The following is a 16,380-nucleotide window of genomic DNA, read 5'->3' on the forward strand; positions in this document are numbered from 1 at the left end:
TGAAAAACTGGACATGAAATGACAATGTGCAGTCACAGCTGGGAAAGCCAACTGTATCTTGGGCTACATCAAAAGAAGTGATGCCAATAGAAATCTTGGATTGTATACTCATTTGAAGATCCAGTTAGTCTTCCACAAAAAGTAAACTCATCATAATGCAGCAAGACCAGTGTTGCTAAACTCACTCTTTTCCAAGTTAGGCATGTTGTTGCATTTATAAATTACATAAAAAGAGCCAGATGAAACAAACTGAATGTGTCTTTAAAGGTGATAGCCTAATTATCTAAAAGGATCATAATAAATCAGATCAAAAGAGTATTTCTTATAAAGGAAAAATATTATGTTTTAGCTATGCACAAACACTGTTCCAGCTATTTAATATAAACTAGCCAAGCCATTTCTATGATTTAGTATTTAACAGTAAGTGAGGAATGCTGATAAGTTATCAAAATTTCATTCTCTGAACTTACATCAACAATTTTAGTTCAGTTTCTACTAAAATTGTATCATCATAATTCTAGAGTATCTATTAGAGCATGGAAAATCTTCTGTTTTACAAAAACCACTATTTATAATTCCATACAATATGAATAAAATAGAGATGAGGTTAACATTTATGGAACAAAGCAAACTATTTTGATAAACTTTTCCCTTAAAATATTTTTTGCTGACTTTTGTATTTAAGTAACGAAGTTGGATCAAGTCAGAAGCTTGTCATATCTTGCTCTGAATTCTAGAGGGCACAGTTGATTTACTGTAGCTGATTAGAAAAGGACAAAAAAGTAAAAACCATGAATCAATTTATTACAGCTTCATCTGCAGATGTTCAAAGCTGGAAGACAGTTATCAGCCTGTTTTTCAGTTGGTGTATGGCTGCAAGCTGTGGAATTCATTGTGTTGGCTGTTGGATATGCACCCACTCCATCGATGTCAATATACATCGGCTTCAATATGCAGGGTATCAGTACCTCACAGGAAAAGCTTCCCACTATGTAGAATAATGATTGCTGTTGCACAAAAGTTGTTTGCAAACCCTACAGCTAGTTTCAGTGTGATTCACTGACCAAAGGTCTCATGAAAATGAGTGCATGTACTCACTCATCCTTAAAAGATTGTGAAGGCCTGCCAGGGGCTATCTAAACTGTATAAACATGGTATAATATGCTAAATACTCATTGAACAACCAGTGGCACAACAAGTTAGATATGCCAGGAAGCACCAAGTTAGGTTCCAGGGACATGAGCTAATCAACTCAATTTTGTATTGTATTGTGCTAAAATCTGAGAAAGCTATTTATCCCTTTTCACTCTTTTTTTCCTTCCTCAACTAACTTTCTGAGAGAACTTGCTTGTTAATGTATGTGTGCTTATTCACAGACCTGACTAGCTAGTCTTTCCAGGCAAGGATCTGTGAGCTCTTATTTAGTTGGAAAGTGGCGCAGGGTAAACTCTGAGAGAAACTGCGTGAGAGGTAGCTCTTTGTACCCAGTTATTGTTGGTGTGCTGTGTAACATTTAAAATAAAATTTTAGTTGTGAAATACACATAGTTTCAAGAAGAGTAATGATATGCAAAGTACTCCAGGGGACTGAGCTCCAGACTTCTAAAGCAGCTTCTGATAAGAAGAAATTCTATTTTAGAGACCTTCTAAAGAAAGTTCCTGTGTCTCTCCGTAAGAGCTTCAAAATAAATAATGACAAAATTGACATTTTTTGCCTTGGGAACTCCAGTGTTGTCCCTTCTTAAATTCTCCTGCTCTGTAGTTTGCAATGACATGGTGTCCCTCCAGGCACACTTACTAATAGGTACCACAAGATATTGCCAGACAGGAGAGTTCCATTATGAAAAGACACAGGATTTTAGTAAGATGTTTCTGACATCAGGGCAACAATAATACTTCGGATCTTTCCTTGAGCTCTACCCAGGCAGCAAAACAAACACTTTAAAACGTGGGGCAACTTATACCCAACTCAGAAAAAAACCTTGAAAGTATAGAAAATAGAAAGTCAGGAAAAGATTTATAGAGGTTTTAATACTGAAATTACCCTTGGCACCAGACAAATGTTAAAATAAAATCAATTTAATTCCACAAACCAGGTGTATGCAACTTCTTTCTTAGGTCTATAGGGAGGGAATATGGTAGTGGAAGGGTGGCAGAAGGTGCAGTACTGATTTAAAGTATTGTATCCAAAGATTTTGCATCACAAATCTACAGTCTGAGGAAAAATAACAACACAAAGCTCAGTGTGCATTTACTTAGGCAGATCACCATATGGCTGTCATGCTTTCTTACAGTTGCAAAATTAATTTGCCTTAACATTACTGTACTCTTTTGAGGTGGCTTCTGTATTGTGTGAATCATTAACATTCACACTTTTCCCCAGTCCAGGAAGTAAGCTGCAAGATATAAATCCTGCCACTTTGAAGGAGAGACATTTAGATGAGACATTATTATTCCTCAGGCTTAAGAGTAATAATGAGCTCTTCAGACAGCAACTGAAGGAGAATTTGAAACAAATTTTCACAGCAGATTGCACCTTTTTTTTTTTCTTTCTTTCCAAATGAGTCAGGAGCATAACATTATGGATTAGCAATGCTTGCTCCATACAGCTAGAGGTCGGAAAACGAAAACAGTATGTCAGTCTGTGATGCCATCTGATGTGCAACAGAAATACAAAGCTTGTCATATTAGGAATGGGGGCCCAGTGTTTCTAATGTCTTTGCATAAGCTCCCCAGTTACTTTTTAAATTGGTCTAAGTATTCAGGAACTTATTTATGGGACTTCTGTCCTTTCCCTTATCACTAGTTGATTCAGGGCATCATTTAGATCCCACATATAGATTACTGTGTGTTCATTCCAGTACTTGAGCAGTATATCTGTGACCACCTACTAGGTTGCAGGCTATGACTTCAACTAATCATAACAGCAATAAATTTATCAGGAATTTAAATAGTCTTAGGAAATCAGAGATTTGAATGCTTGCCCTTAGCTTTAGATTATGAGTCGCTCCTCCATTATGTGCTTGGTTTTTGTATGCTGGCACTAGTAAGGATCATCAGCTCCTTTTAAGAATAAAACTATGACTTGAATTCACTCACATAATTGGTAATCTTTCCTATGTCTGCAGTGTTTTGCTATTTTAAAATCAAACAGAACTTGCAGGCTTCTTTTACTTGTCTGAGAATTTCTGTGGCAGATTCTAGCTTACAAACAAATGAAAACCAAATTGTGTATGTGTACATATACCTGTACCTGCCTATTTGTATATGTATATACATACAAATATGTATATATATATGGATAGACAGACAAATATATCTCCTTCTGTTAATCCCACCATTTTCTCTTTAGCCACCCTGCCCTAGAAAGGCAATTATTCAAAGTACAGGGATAGAAATGCAATGGCAGGTACTAAAGCTTATGACTGGGAAAACCCTGTCAGGTTATTCTAAGGAAATCTCCAGGCACCTTAAAGGCAAAATGTTTAATTTTAAATAGTGCAGCATGGATTTGAAAAGGGTCTGAAGGCAGCACGAGTCAGATCGTGGTGTTGTCATAGCAACAGACATTGAAATTCAAAATATGAAGTACAAAATCATGGTGGGAGAAAAAAGAATAGTAGAGAAGAGGAAATAGCAAGTAATAATGAAAATCTGTAGAAATAATATGAAAATTAGATTTCTATGGCCAATTTTAGAATAACTAAAATATTCTATTCTGCATAGTATTAGTTGCATTTTTTAGCTTTTCCATACAACAATTTGAAAATGTTTTATAAATATTAACAATCTATGCCTTCTAATACCCCTCAAGGAAAGTATTGATGTTGCCATTTTTAGTTAGAAATATTGAGGCAAAGAGAGCTTTGCATGAGTAGAATGTGTATGACAGAGGTCAAAAGACAGTTCCACTGTTTGCTCAGCTCTGTACTTGCATGCTCTTTGTTTTATTCCTGTAACGTGCCTAGGTTTTATGATACAATTAGCTAGATATGTAATAAAAGAACCAGAGTAATTTTCTTAATAGTGGTAGTAACAGTATTGTTTCTGATACAAAAGCTGCAGTGCTTTAATACACAGTTTGTATAGTTATTTCAACTTTTTATAGTATTTCTTTACAATAATAGTGATAGTAAGTAGGCAAAGGATGAGTAAAATGGTAAACAGCACTTCTTTCTCCCAATATTTACAACAGTTCAGAAAAAGATACTAATTTGTGTCTAACTCATTAAGGACCTGTAACAAATTCTAGGTTAACAGGAAGGGATTAATAACGCCTTGCTGGGGATCATGGAACCATATTGTTGGTCAAAAGCCTGAGATTACTGGGGATTTTTTTCTCAGTTTATTACTTTTATCCTTCACAGACATCTCTTTTCACCCTTTTATTCCGAGTATATCTCTACAATAACTTATCTGTATTACTGACTTGTGTATAATAGAATTCTTTAATAAATCCAGGAGATTTTTTTTTTATGTTGGATTTTGCAATGACTCCCATTTTACTTCAGCATTTTGAAGGAGTGATAATGAGGAACTTTCCTTCTCTCTTCTTCCTACATTTTATTTCCCCTCCATGCATGTGATTGAATTTAAAGTTTTTAGCATTCTTGAAGTAACATAATGCTACAGTATCTGTCCCCTAAGAATAACTTTGAGGTTTTTCAACATGAGTATCAGCAGTATAAAGCAGATAAGTTGCATGTCACATCCAGGAATTTTAGGCAATGAGCCGTAAACAAAGAAATTAGATAAGGATAGACAGAAAAGAAGCATTCAAAATAATGAAAATGTGCTGACTACGTTATAGACTAGCAATACAACAGAAAAGTTGGAGCAAAAACAAGAAGAAAAAGAAAAGGACTCTTGAGACTTAGAGCTTAACTAAATAGGACAAGAGTTTAACTATTTAAGGAGCAAACCCTCTGGTATTTCTAGGGTCACGTTGGTGGGCAAGCAGATTATGATAACATGACTGAAAATTCTCTGGTAATTGGGAAGCCAGCAAAAATTGAAGCATGATCATACAGAAGAAGATGCATGTGAGAGGAAGAGACAGACCCAGGATTCTAAACTGATTTTTTCAGGTATTTTTACTAGACAGCTGCTATTGTTTCACCTAGTTGAGCCATGAAGTGCTCTGCCTGGTGGGTGCTGAGGTGCTGCACCACAGAACTCCACATGTGTTCAGGAGCTTGCTGAGTTTCTCAGGAGACAATTTTGCAGTAAGGTCTGAAACAATGCTTCAGTGCCACCATCATTCAAACCATTCAGGTTTGAAGTACTGATGCTGATCAGCTTTGGTTTAGCATGAGCTACAGATTTAATGTGTAGGATTTGACATTACAGGAGCAAAGGGGAGAGGCTGGAGGAAAGTATGTCTAGGGACTGATGGAATGTGCTAAAGCAAAAGCACATTCATTTTCCTCATCCTTTTTCTCTCCTTTGGATACTTTTAGGACTCAGCCTCTCTGCTTCTGGAATTAGAGAGTGAGCCCTGGCTCAGGTCAGGTAAGGATGAGGTAGAGGAAATCACATATGTGGCTGAGCAGAGGAATGTATGCAGATCAGGAAGACTGGGATAGGGAAGAGAGAAAAGGATTAGCATCTGCAGCCTGATAGAAATAAAGTTGTTAATTTGGCTTTTAACTGCATCTGCTAATATACTTCTAAAGTTCTTCATATGGAATTAGTAATTGCATTTTCTAAACTAAATTAGCAATTTGATTTCCAAAATAGTTTGCCTGTGTCTACGCTAAACTGCAGTGACTACAGTACAGGCTATCTTTTTTTCATCTTTAACAAATACCTAAAAGCTTTGGAAAAACAAAAACAATAACAAAAGCAAACACACTACAAAAAAATAACAAGGGATACTTTCTTCTCAAAAGTCAAGCTGCTTCTTCAGTAAAGCTTAAAAACTTCTCATCAGAAAACTAACAAGGAGAGATTTTTTTTTCCCCTCATACTGTTGCCTACCAGTTTTTCTCAGGTTCAATGGTCTCAAGGCCAGTTAAATTACCAAACTGTAGACCTAATCATAAAATACCCTGTTTAGGTAGGAGAGCAGCTTGACTGACAACATATCTGCCCAATAAAAGAGGTTATGTTTGAATATGGCAGAACCAAGACTGAATCAGGCTGTTTGCATGTGCATTTGCCATAAACCCATGTCATTGATGATTTCTTATATGGAATTCAATATTTCTATCTAAATTAAGATTTTATCCCAAATATAAGTTTGTTGAAAAGTATCCAAACGTCAATTACATCATAAAACCCCACCTTCTTCTCCAATCGAATAGCTTTTGGCATTTTTCTCTGCTGTGTGTGTAGTATTATGCAAATTAGCTTCTAACTGTATATAGTTCTCAACTTGTCTCAAGATGCATATGGATGAAGTTCAAAAGAAAGTAATTCTTTCTTATCTGATAAACAGATAATAAAGAAAATTATTTCTATAAGATATTTTGAAAAAAAAAGCCACAAATGGCTTAAACAGAGGTAGAAAACTGCACACTGCACTAGAGTTTTTTAAACACTGTCATCTAAAAGAAAATTGTAGCTTAAGAAGCTGTGCATTGGAATATGATTGCTCTGCTTACATCCTGTTGTTTACTCTTCCTCCTAAATACCAGCAACTGGCAACCCCTTGAGAAAGGATATTTGTCTGTAACTCTAATCTAATATGTTATGGGTTTCTTGTGTTTTTCTGCATGTATGAAATGCATCGTGGTATCAGACTTTTTTATTACTATAGTATTTAATTAAATTGAAATCTTTATTTGCTTTAAACACAATCTGTTACAAAAGACAACAAACAATAGTTCAATATTCATGAAGATTCCGTAAAACTGTTTAGCTGTTTGGTGTCAGAATAACAGCAATTTCTAATTTTTCTCTTTTATTTTATTTTTTTTTTTTTTAATTCCTGATGCTGAGTTGGCAAGTGGGCAAAACATCAGACTCCTTGTCCATCTGCCCATAACCTGTGATGTCGAGCAGCTATTTTCTCAGGATTGCCATCTTTTAGTCTCAAACATTTCTTTATGTTCACACCTACATTTCCGTGATAAAGCAATAAACAGCACAAAAATTATACAAATACTTTAAACCCAGTGTGCGTTGTATCGTAGTGTAGTTATGTAAATATTCCTTACCATTTATTAAACCTCGAATCTAATCTTAAGTGCCCATTCGCCATTAACGCTAAGGTGTTTCTAGGCGGGTCTTTTAAAACAGGAAGTTTTAAGGAAAATCGTTGCCGGGAAACGGACGCACCTCGCGCCGGAGGCGGAGCGAGGCGGGGAAACCCCGCCCCCCAGGAGCGCCACGGCTCCCCTTCCAATCCCGCCGTCTCTCCCAGCCGGGGGGCGGCAGCGGTGGTGCATCTTCTCTCGCTGATTGGTCGCCAGCCGCGGCGCGTCACCAGGAGGCGGGGAGCTCTCGGATTGGCGGAGAGGGAGCAGGGAGTCTGGCGCTGGTTGGCTGGTCTCGGTCACGTGGCACTGGCGGGGCCGTGACGCCCGCGGTGGCGGAGGGGCTCGGCTTGTCAGGTAGGAAGGTGCCGTGCGCGGGGCGGTGGCGCCGCCGCTGGTGCCCGCGCTCCGGGAGCGGCGTCAGGGCCAAGGGGCGGCCGCCTTCACCCCTTGCCGTGTTCTGCCCGCCCGCCCCGCCGGCAGCCGGTGCAGGGGGCGGGTAGGCCCCGCGCGGGGATTTACCTGCGGGCGAGCGGGGCGGGGCGGGCACCGGCGCCGTTCTCGCTTTCTTTTGAGGGGGCGGCGGCGGCATCCGGTCGCTTCACGCGTCGGTGGCGCGGAGAGACGTCAGGGGCGCCTCTCGCCCGGCGGCGGCTCCGCCCCGGCGGGGCAGGCAGCGCGGCGGCTGCGGATCCCCGCCCCCGGGGCTGCCGTCGGGCCGGGGGCGCGGGGGCCTGCGAGGGGTCGGGGCGGGCCCGGCCTCGCGGTGTCCGGGCTCGGAGGCGGAGCGGGGGAAGGGCTGACTCGGTGAGAGTGCTGTGACGCCTCCTCACCGGAGCCCGGCATGTCTGTTCCCCGCCTGCGCCACGGGTGGCCGGGCTGTGGCTGCTGCGAGTAACGGGAGGTCGCGCCAGCCACGACTTGAAACTGTGATGTGCGCCCCCCCTCCAATAAATGCAACGCACCTTTTGTTTTGGGTTTTGTTTTTGTTGTTTTTTTTTTTTTCCTTCCTCCTACTCTCCCGTGACAATCCTGTATAACAGCTATTTTTTTAACTTACACATTATATTTAGAGCTTGCATAGAAAGGTCCTTTGATGCTGCTGGCTTTTTTCATGTGCTTTTTAATGCCTTATGGGTTTGTTGTCTGCAGTGGTCTTAAATGGTCACATATTTCGTACCTGAGAACGACATACATAAAAGTGCATCAAAAGCCCTTTTCACATTGGAGTATGTTTTTATTTTGTTTGAACTTACATGAGCATACACCCTGGTGTCATGTCATGTGTGAACACCTAGGGTTATACTGTTAAACAAGCCAGCTTGTCTTTTGTTTTTGAGAAAGATGCAGTGCTTTCCACTTAGCTCATGTAACTTTTCCCCACTTTGTAACAAACGTGCACAAAGTTACTTTGATGCTCTGCCGTATTTTAGCACAGCTGCTTCTAAGAAGTTGCCATGTAAGAAAACCCTGGGCAGTGTCTGAAACTTTAAGACCAAAAGAATTTACTGGGTATTATTTTCATGTAATTGTCCCTACTAAATAATATCTAATAAAAAGATCACTGATACAGTTTACTACACGTATGTGCCAGTCTTTGGAAGACTCCAGAAGGTGGGACATTTGTACTTCTAATCGGCTCACAGCCAAAGCGAATTGCAAATTATGGATGTATTGTATGTTGAGTTACAGTAATGATTATTGTTGGTGAGACAAATGTGTGTTCTTTCCTTTTATAAATTCCTTTTTAATGTGTTGAAGCAAATTGTCAGTACTGTTACAAGTTTAAAATACACATGCGTGGAACTGTGCTTTGGGGATATTTCTTTGAAGGAGAAGATCAAACCTTGTCTGTACAAGGTTACTTGTTAACTGAGCAAATGCAGTGTTAACCATCAGCAAGATCCTTTCCTGCGTTCCTACAACTGTAACTTCATGTCACAACCAAATCTTTCAAAGGAAGGTTCTTCTTCAGTTGATACTTGGCTTGTGAGCCTAGAAAGTGATCATGTAGAAATCACACTGAGGAGACACTTGAAAATAAAGACAGGCCAAAGAAGTGATGGGTGGATTTTGAAGTAGAGTGATACAGAGGAATATAAGACATGTCTTCTTTAAGAGAGGAGGAGAGGTAACATTTGCTTCACTGGAATGAAGCGATTTAATGTGGGTAAGCAAGATGCAGCTCCATGGGGTTGCACTGCATTAGGTAAGGTAGGATCCCTTTCCCTACCAAAAATATTCAGTTTGATTCTTCATGCAATGGAGAGGAGAGGTGCTTTACTGACGCCGAGTGAGTTTGTGGTAGACGCTATTCTGGGGCAGTCGTCTGTCCGACTGCGCTTTGTCCGTGAGGACACCCCCTCTTCCTGCCCCCCTGCTGCCGCTTCTCGGTGCTTTCGGCGGGGAAGCCGCGGGGCGAAGAAGGGTTTGCTGCCGTGTCAGCCTGAAGGCGGAGAAAGCTGGCAGCAAGCCCGGAGCTGCTCCGTACGAGGAGATGGGATAAGCAGCATGAGGTCATCATTTCTCAGGGAGGAGTTTTTTGCAGTGTGTGGGAAGTGGGTCTAGGAAGAGGAAAGGGGATTCTTTTGCTGGGGGGCGGGGAGGGGAGAGGAGAGAAGAGAGGAGGAGCAGCAGCAGCAGCAGCAGCATCAGAGAGGAAAACCCGAGTTCATTCCAGCAGGAAGTAAACTGCATATATGCTCCTATCTTAAGATAAAACTATCCACTTAGTACTGTCTTAATTATGGTGTTGATGTATTTGCCTTATAAAAATGTATTTTGAAAACTTAGTGGAGAGGTTTATTATGCAGTAGAGGCAGTCTTGGAATTGTTGAGTATTCCCCATTTTAATAGGGAATTAAAGGGTTTAATACTGTGCATGTAAATATGCAGAGTGGTTCTGCTGTATAACATTTGCTTTCTGATGTAGTTACTCTTCTGCTGAGGGGAGAGTTACTACTTGGGCCAAATCTTGCGTTTACGTTCTTGGTGGGGTGACATGGAGTAACAGCAGTACTTGTGTACTGTGAGACATTTCTGTGATGTAGCTCTCAACTGAGGTGATCACATTAACCTTTCAACTGTTAAGGGAGAAATAAAAGCATTTTAAGTATACTCTTAATCTATCCTTTACGTATACTTTACAATATTGCTTGCACAATACTGTAGTATATTTGGAACCCTGTCTTGTTAAGTGCTAGTAATGAAAATACTTAATGAATAACTACTTAATTGCTTATCATGTATTAGGAAGTTTACTATATGGTATTCAGATCTGGATCTCAAGTCAGTGCTTTTGCAAGCTCTCTTGTAATTGTCATCATTTGATCTCACCGCCTTATTTTTCATATTATGGTTTTGGAAGCTATTATTTTAACATAAGGAGCTGGGACATTAAGAAATTAAGCTTAAGCATCAAAATAAATTGCCATAATTAAGACCTAATGAAAAATCAATTACGTTTTAAGTAGGGGCAACCCGTGAAAAGTTTATGAGTTGTTGCATATTATGTAAGCACTCTTTGCCAGGAGCAGAAATAGAATCCAGAATAGTGTTAAAGTGCATTAATCATGAGCCCTTTCTTCCCTGAAATTGCCTGTTTAGAAACTGTGAGACATACAATTACAGCAATGAGTGTGATAGAGTCGTGGAGATGAGCCCCTCCGACAGAATGCTGAATCATCCCTAGAGCACTCTGTCCTCTGTAATAAATGAGTCAGGCATTTATGGAGAAAAGCACCGTGGAAGTATTTACATGATAACATAATGCATATTCCAAAGAGGGTGGCATTTAGGTTTTCATCCTCAATTTGTGAATCTCTTAACTTTAGTACTTGATTTATCAGGTTTGCTGCTTTCTCCAGCTCTGTGCCTAACTTTTTTGCTTTAGAAAAATTGGAAAAATTTTATTCCATACATTGACAGTGTATTGTAACTTGTATGGTTCATCATCGCATTTATGATGTTTGCTGTGTGAACTGAGAATGGCAGTAATAAGTTGTTTTTCTCAGTACAAAGCAGACTGGAGTGAGAAAGGGCATTGGTTTAATGGTTATTTAATAAAGGCAGGAATAATTTTATTGAATATTTAGTGCTGTAATGTTCAAACAAATAACATATTAATAATGGCTCAGCTGTTGGAGGATGTTAGCCAGCGGGCTGGTAAATCACAAAATTCACCCTCGGTGGACTTATAAACAAATAAGAGTAGGGTCTTTTTAACCTTTTAATACCTAACGCTTGTCCTATCTGATATTAGATTGAAGAAGTTTGTTAGAATCTGTTTAGTATATTATACTGCCACCGTGTCTGTTAAAATACAGATTTTGTGAATTGTGCTTTCTTTAACGTTTTTGTTTTCTTTCAGATAGCATGTAACTTCATAGTTATGGCTTCTGATTTAAAATGTTCATGAATGTAAAATAGTACCCCACAGCATTTGTATCCCAAGTAAGCGTTGAGATAACCCGCAGATAAAGGGTGCAATTAAGTGAAGTGGCTAAATTTAAAAAATGTGACAGCTTTAACACTATAAATAAGGATATTTTAAAACAATTATACTATCCCTTCAGCAAAATTTTGGAGCACCTTTTTAGTGATTAAAACATACAAAGCATGGAATCAGAAAACCACACCTTTTTTATTGTTGGTGTGAGTATATTTGTTGGATGTTGATACTGTGAATGGTATGTTTTCTCCCAAGGAGAATATATTTTCTGTAATTTTCATAATATAGTTGTTTACCAGTTCAGAAGATGTGATAAAGGAAGTTCACCAGATAAAAGGAAATGCTTGATTCATCAAATATAGAAAAGTGTTACCAGTTGAAGTGCACAGCCAAAAAGCAAAGTATTATAGAGGGTTAAAAGGTCTGTAACAATATGCAGTTCTGCCTTTTGGATTAGGTGAATGTTGAAATTGGAGTGGGAAATCTCTCATCAGCAAATGTGTTAAGTAATCTTAAGCTACCAGATTTTAACAAATTTAACTGGCATCTAGATCATGTAATTTATCTAAATGATTCTATTTTATATGGGGAGGTAATTGCACACATCCCTATTGAGGTCAAAATCTCAGTTTGATTTACTTCTTGTCTTCTTCCATGGCCTCTTAGTTTCACATGCTGCGTGCTTTCTAACTCTGCTTTTCTGAAGCCAGCTGGTACTTCTGAAAGGGAACCTGCCCACAGCTGACAGGGTTGTTTTCTTCAAGCTCTGCTCCAGCCACAGTACCAATGCACACCACAGCAGATTTGTGTCTTATGCAGAACAGTCTTCCAGAGGTATCCTAGCCCTGTATGCCTTGTGTCCTTAAACCTGAGGCTTCATGATTCCACAAAGCATGTGTTGCATACCCAGCGTATCATGCTGCGGAAACATAATTCTGGTGGGCTGTGACATGGTGATGTCTTGTGCTTTAGTGTTTCACCACCGAAGTAAAACCAGCCAGGCTTGAGGAGCCTAGTGGAGATGCAGGGATTTGCAGTGTGGATGTGGTAAGTCTGATTTCAGTGGGTGGGAGCTGCATTTTCAAAGCAGTGATTAAGCAGATGGTTGTTAACATTTGACTGTTAAAACAGGATGGTTTGTGCCCCTCTACAGAATTTTGCAGATTAAGTTGGGATTTCAGGTTTAAAGATGCGGTCGAATTCTCTTCAACTGTCTCAGAGTGCAGTAAGGCAAGAATTCTGAGGGACCTGTGTAACCCTTGGCTGCAATACAAATGTTATTATCATACTTTTTTTTTTTTTTTCTTCTGAGTAATATCCATGAATCATGCTATGTCTTGAAGAACATTTGCCTTGTAAATAAGAAGTGAACTGTTTGGTATCATTCCTGGAGAGAATACTTTTGATATACAGAATGAAAGACAGGGGTAAAAGAAATCTGTTGCAATAAAGATCAGTTAGGCTGAATCTTATGTATGCAAATAGATTTCCATGGGAAGAGTTCAAGCATACATTTTTTTTTGCTCATGTGCACTTCAGAACCATTTTTCCAGAGACCTGGGAGGCTAAACATGCACAACTTTTAATGTTATAACATTGATTAATTAAAGCCTGATTAATTTATACATTTTCAAATGATACTAATACCTGTAAGGAGGAGTGTTGTTTATGACTGGGAAGGCTGATGTTACCCAAACAAAAGTGACTGGATATAAAAAGATAGGATAGGTTTCTTCATGTATCTTGAAAAGTTAGGCCTGCTGTATATTTGTAAAAGGTATGTATTAAAATTTGTTATGCACGTCAAGCATTTAAGAAGGCGCAAATGCATGGTTCAGTTGTCTTTCTGGTGACTCTACCTTCATAGTAAGAGTAACTGTATCCCATTTAACAGAGAGAGTTACCCACTGAGTATCTTTTAGGATACAGAGCATGCAAAGGAAAAGTAATTCAGCTCAGGAACAGCAACTTGACGCAACACCTTTCACTGAACCACACAGTATGTTATATTTCCTGCAGTGCAATAGTCTGGAATATCAGCTGTTGGGAACAGGCAGGACTCTCTATGGGCTTGTGTTCCTCGTGGTCTGGTGTTCTTTATGGAATACTGTGCAATTAAACTGCATTAAATGTGATAGAGTGGTGCCAAGGAGATAAGTGACCTCAAGAAGACTGAATGAACAATGAGTTAACTAAGTAGAGGGTTTAATAAACCATATGGATATAATTAGTTTAATGAAGGAGGAAAGAAGAAGCAACACCCTGATTGCTCTTTGAATTTCTTTTCAAAGAGCAATAAATACTTAGGACTAGCTTATATTTCTCCTGAGGAGACCAGTATTGTCATGTATTATATACTAATGGCAGGTTTTATATCTGATTGTTTTGGCTGCAGCAAGAAATTCTGGCTGATGTTGGGCCATGGGATAAAATTAAACTGCCTCTAGACTTTTAAGAGTATTTCACATCCTGTGTGTTTCTGGTTTTCTATGGCTGTCCTTAAATCTCAAGAGGTAATACAGTGCTTCTGGAAACATATGAAGAGCACTTAGTGCATGGTTCAGTAGCAAATGGCAGCTCTTCCTGTTGCACATTTTTCACAGGAGGCCCAAGATGATAAAATAAAAGGCATGCGAAGGAAGTTTTCAGGCCAAGGGGAGCTGGGAACAACTGCAGGTGTGGTAGAAAATGAGATGACTATTTAGAATAATCTTGGCAGCTGGGAGATGTCATCTGGAACAAAGCAGAGTGTCAGTGAGCATGAAAGCAATGTACTGACTGTACGCTGGACTGTGCGATTGCACAATGGGCAAAGAAACAGAGTAAGGTGCGGTTCCATGGAAAAGCAACTGGCGTTTTTGGATCACAAACTAACAAAAGACACAGCATCATACTGTTGAGAAGAGGTTAAAGCACTTGGGCAGGAGCAAAAGTAATTTGAAGCAGTATCTTTGTTCTTCTCAGAGTTGGTGAGTCCTACAGCACCCCACTGTTTTGTGCTCTGAACTCTTTGAGATGGGTACCAATTGGAGGGTGTTCAGAGGAAAGAAGTGGTCTAGAAAAATATTTAAAATGGAAGATTGAAAGAATTAGGATTTCTTAGTAAAAAAATAGGATATTCAGGTTGCAAAGAACTGCCTAGTCTCTCTGTTACTCAGTGATGGGGTGAGGAAGGTAAGATTTGGTCATGGAGAAACTTTTTCCTTGTACTGAGGGCAGGGGAATACTGGATCAGAGAGCCTGAGAAAAACAAGTCTTGACAAAAATCTTTTTGCTATAGGTGAGTATAATGTGGTTCTTTGGTGGAGGGGGAAAGAATTAGACCATGTCTTTATATTACAAGCCTTACACCTACAAGATTGTTAGTGGCTTACGTCCATCATGTCTATTGCTACCATTTGCACGTGTGAAAAGAATTCCAACAGGTAAATGAAATCTCTATACATCCAAAGCAGGAAGTGTGTCTTGTAATTCCAGGCAAAGGGTTTAAGAGTTGTTTTCTGTTTTTTTTTGTTGTTTGGGGTTTTTTTTTGGTTTTTTTTTGTGTGTGTGTGTGTGTTGTTTTTTTTTTTTTTGTTTTTGTTTTGTTTTGTTTTTTTTTTGTTTTGTTTTGTTTTTTTTAATACTACTGACCAGGGTAAATCCTAGTCTTTGATGGAGCACACTGCTTCTTTTTTGCTTATGTTTTTAATAAGATCACAGCTGCAAGAGCTGTTAGGTGAAACTGTGGTCTTCATACAGCTGCAGGGGTTAGAGACTGAGAGTGCACTGTGTGAGGATGTTTGTATGCGATCAGGTTCCTCTAACTCAGTACTTGCTACTGGCAGATAAGAAGGAGCTGTTGGCACAAACATAGAATAATAGTTCCTGTTCTGTTTTTGCAGTTTAGAGACATCTTGAGATGAAAGTTCTGCTGTTCAACTGATATGGTTTTTTCATGAGTTTTTATAATAATTTTTGAACCTGTTTTTTTCTTGGTCTCAAAAGTGTCTTTAGGCATTGAATTCTGTCATTTAATTATTTATTAGGTGAAGAAGTCCTTAAGAGCAACTTTTAAAAATTGCATTTGGTATTTCCATGTTCTTCTGGGAAACACTTCAGCTGTCTGACATGCCATGTCACTTTGTGCTATCGTGATTTTTTTTTTTTGTACTTTGATCTGGCACCCCATCATACTTATCTGTTTTGTGAGCTAAAAAATCTTTTCACTTTCTTTGTGCAGAAACTGCTCCATATTCTGATCGATATTACCTATATCTTTTTGGTCCTTTATGTTCTTCACGAGATAGAATAATTTGAAGGTATAGGAACACCATGGATATATCAGCAGAGAAAGAATATGTTATATTCTCTCTTCCCTTCATTAAAAAGTCTGATATTCTGTATGTTTCCTAACCTGAGCACTTCAAAGCACTGAAAAAATATTTTTGGAGATGTATGTTCAGTGACTACTGGACATTTTTCTGGTAGTGGTGTTATATAATGTAGAGTTCTCTCTCCCAGTGTGTTATATTGCATTTACTGACATGTGACTTCATCTACTGCTTTATATTCTTCTTGCTCAATATTCTGGGGTTCTACTGCAAATTTTTAATGACATGTTAGTTTTAATTGCTCATAATAGTTTTGTATAATTTGCAAACAAGCACAGATGATACATGAAATGACAGATATGCAAGTGAGGCTTCTGACTCTCTCCTCTGTGGATCTTTGCTTCTTAAATCTTACCCTG

General features: G+C 39.0%; 1 protein-coding gene across 6 annotated transcripts in view; it reads left to right on the forward strand.

Annotated features, from left to right (window-relative positions):
* Positions 1-6,851: 6,851 nt before the first annotated feature.
* Positions 6,852-16,380, forward strand: part of FER (FER tyrosine kinase) — a 162,659-nt gene continuing 153,130 nt past the window's right edge. For 5 of the 6 annotated variants that reach the window (XM_082075066.1, XM_082075069.1, XM_082075071.1 and 2 more), the window contains exon 1: positions 6,852-7,555. The gene's annotated coding sequence lies outside the window, so the exon portion shown is untranslated. Of the gene's footprint in view, positions 7,556-12,661; positions 12,696-16,380 lie in introns of those variants that run through there. The other variant, XM_082075067.1, reaches the window with a different exon arrangement.

The sequence above is a fragment of the Streptopelia decaocto genome, assembly GCF_964273445.1.
Source record: "Streptopelia decaocto genome assembly, chromosome: Z".
Lineage (NCBI taxonomy): Eukaryota > Metazoa > Chordata > Aves > Columbiformes > Columbidae > Streptopelia > Streptopelia decaocto.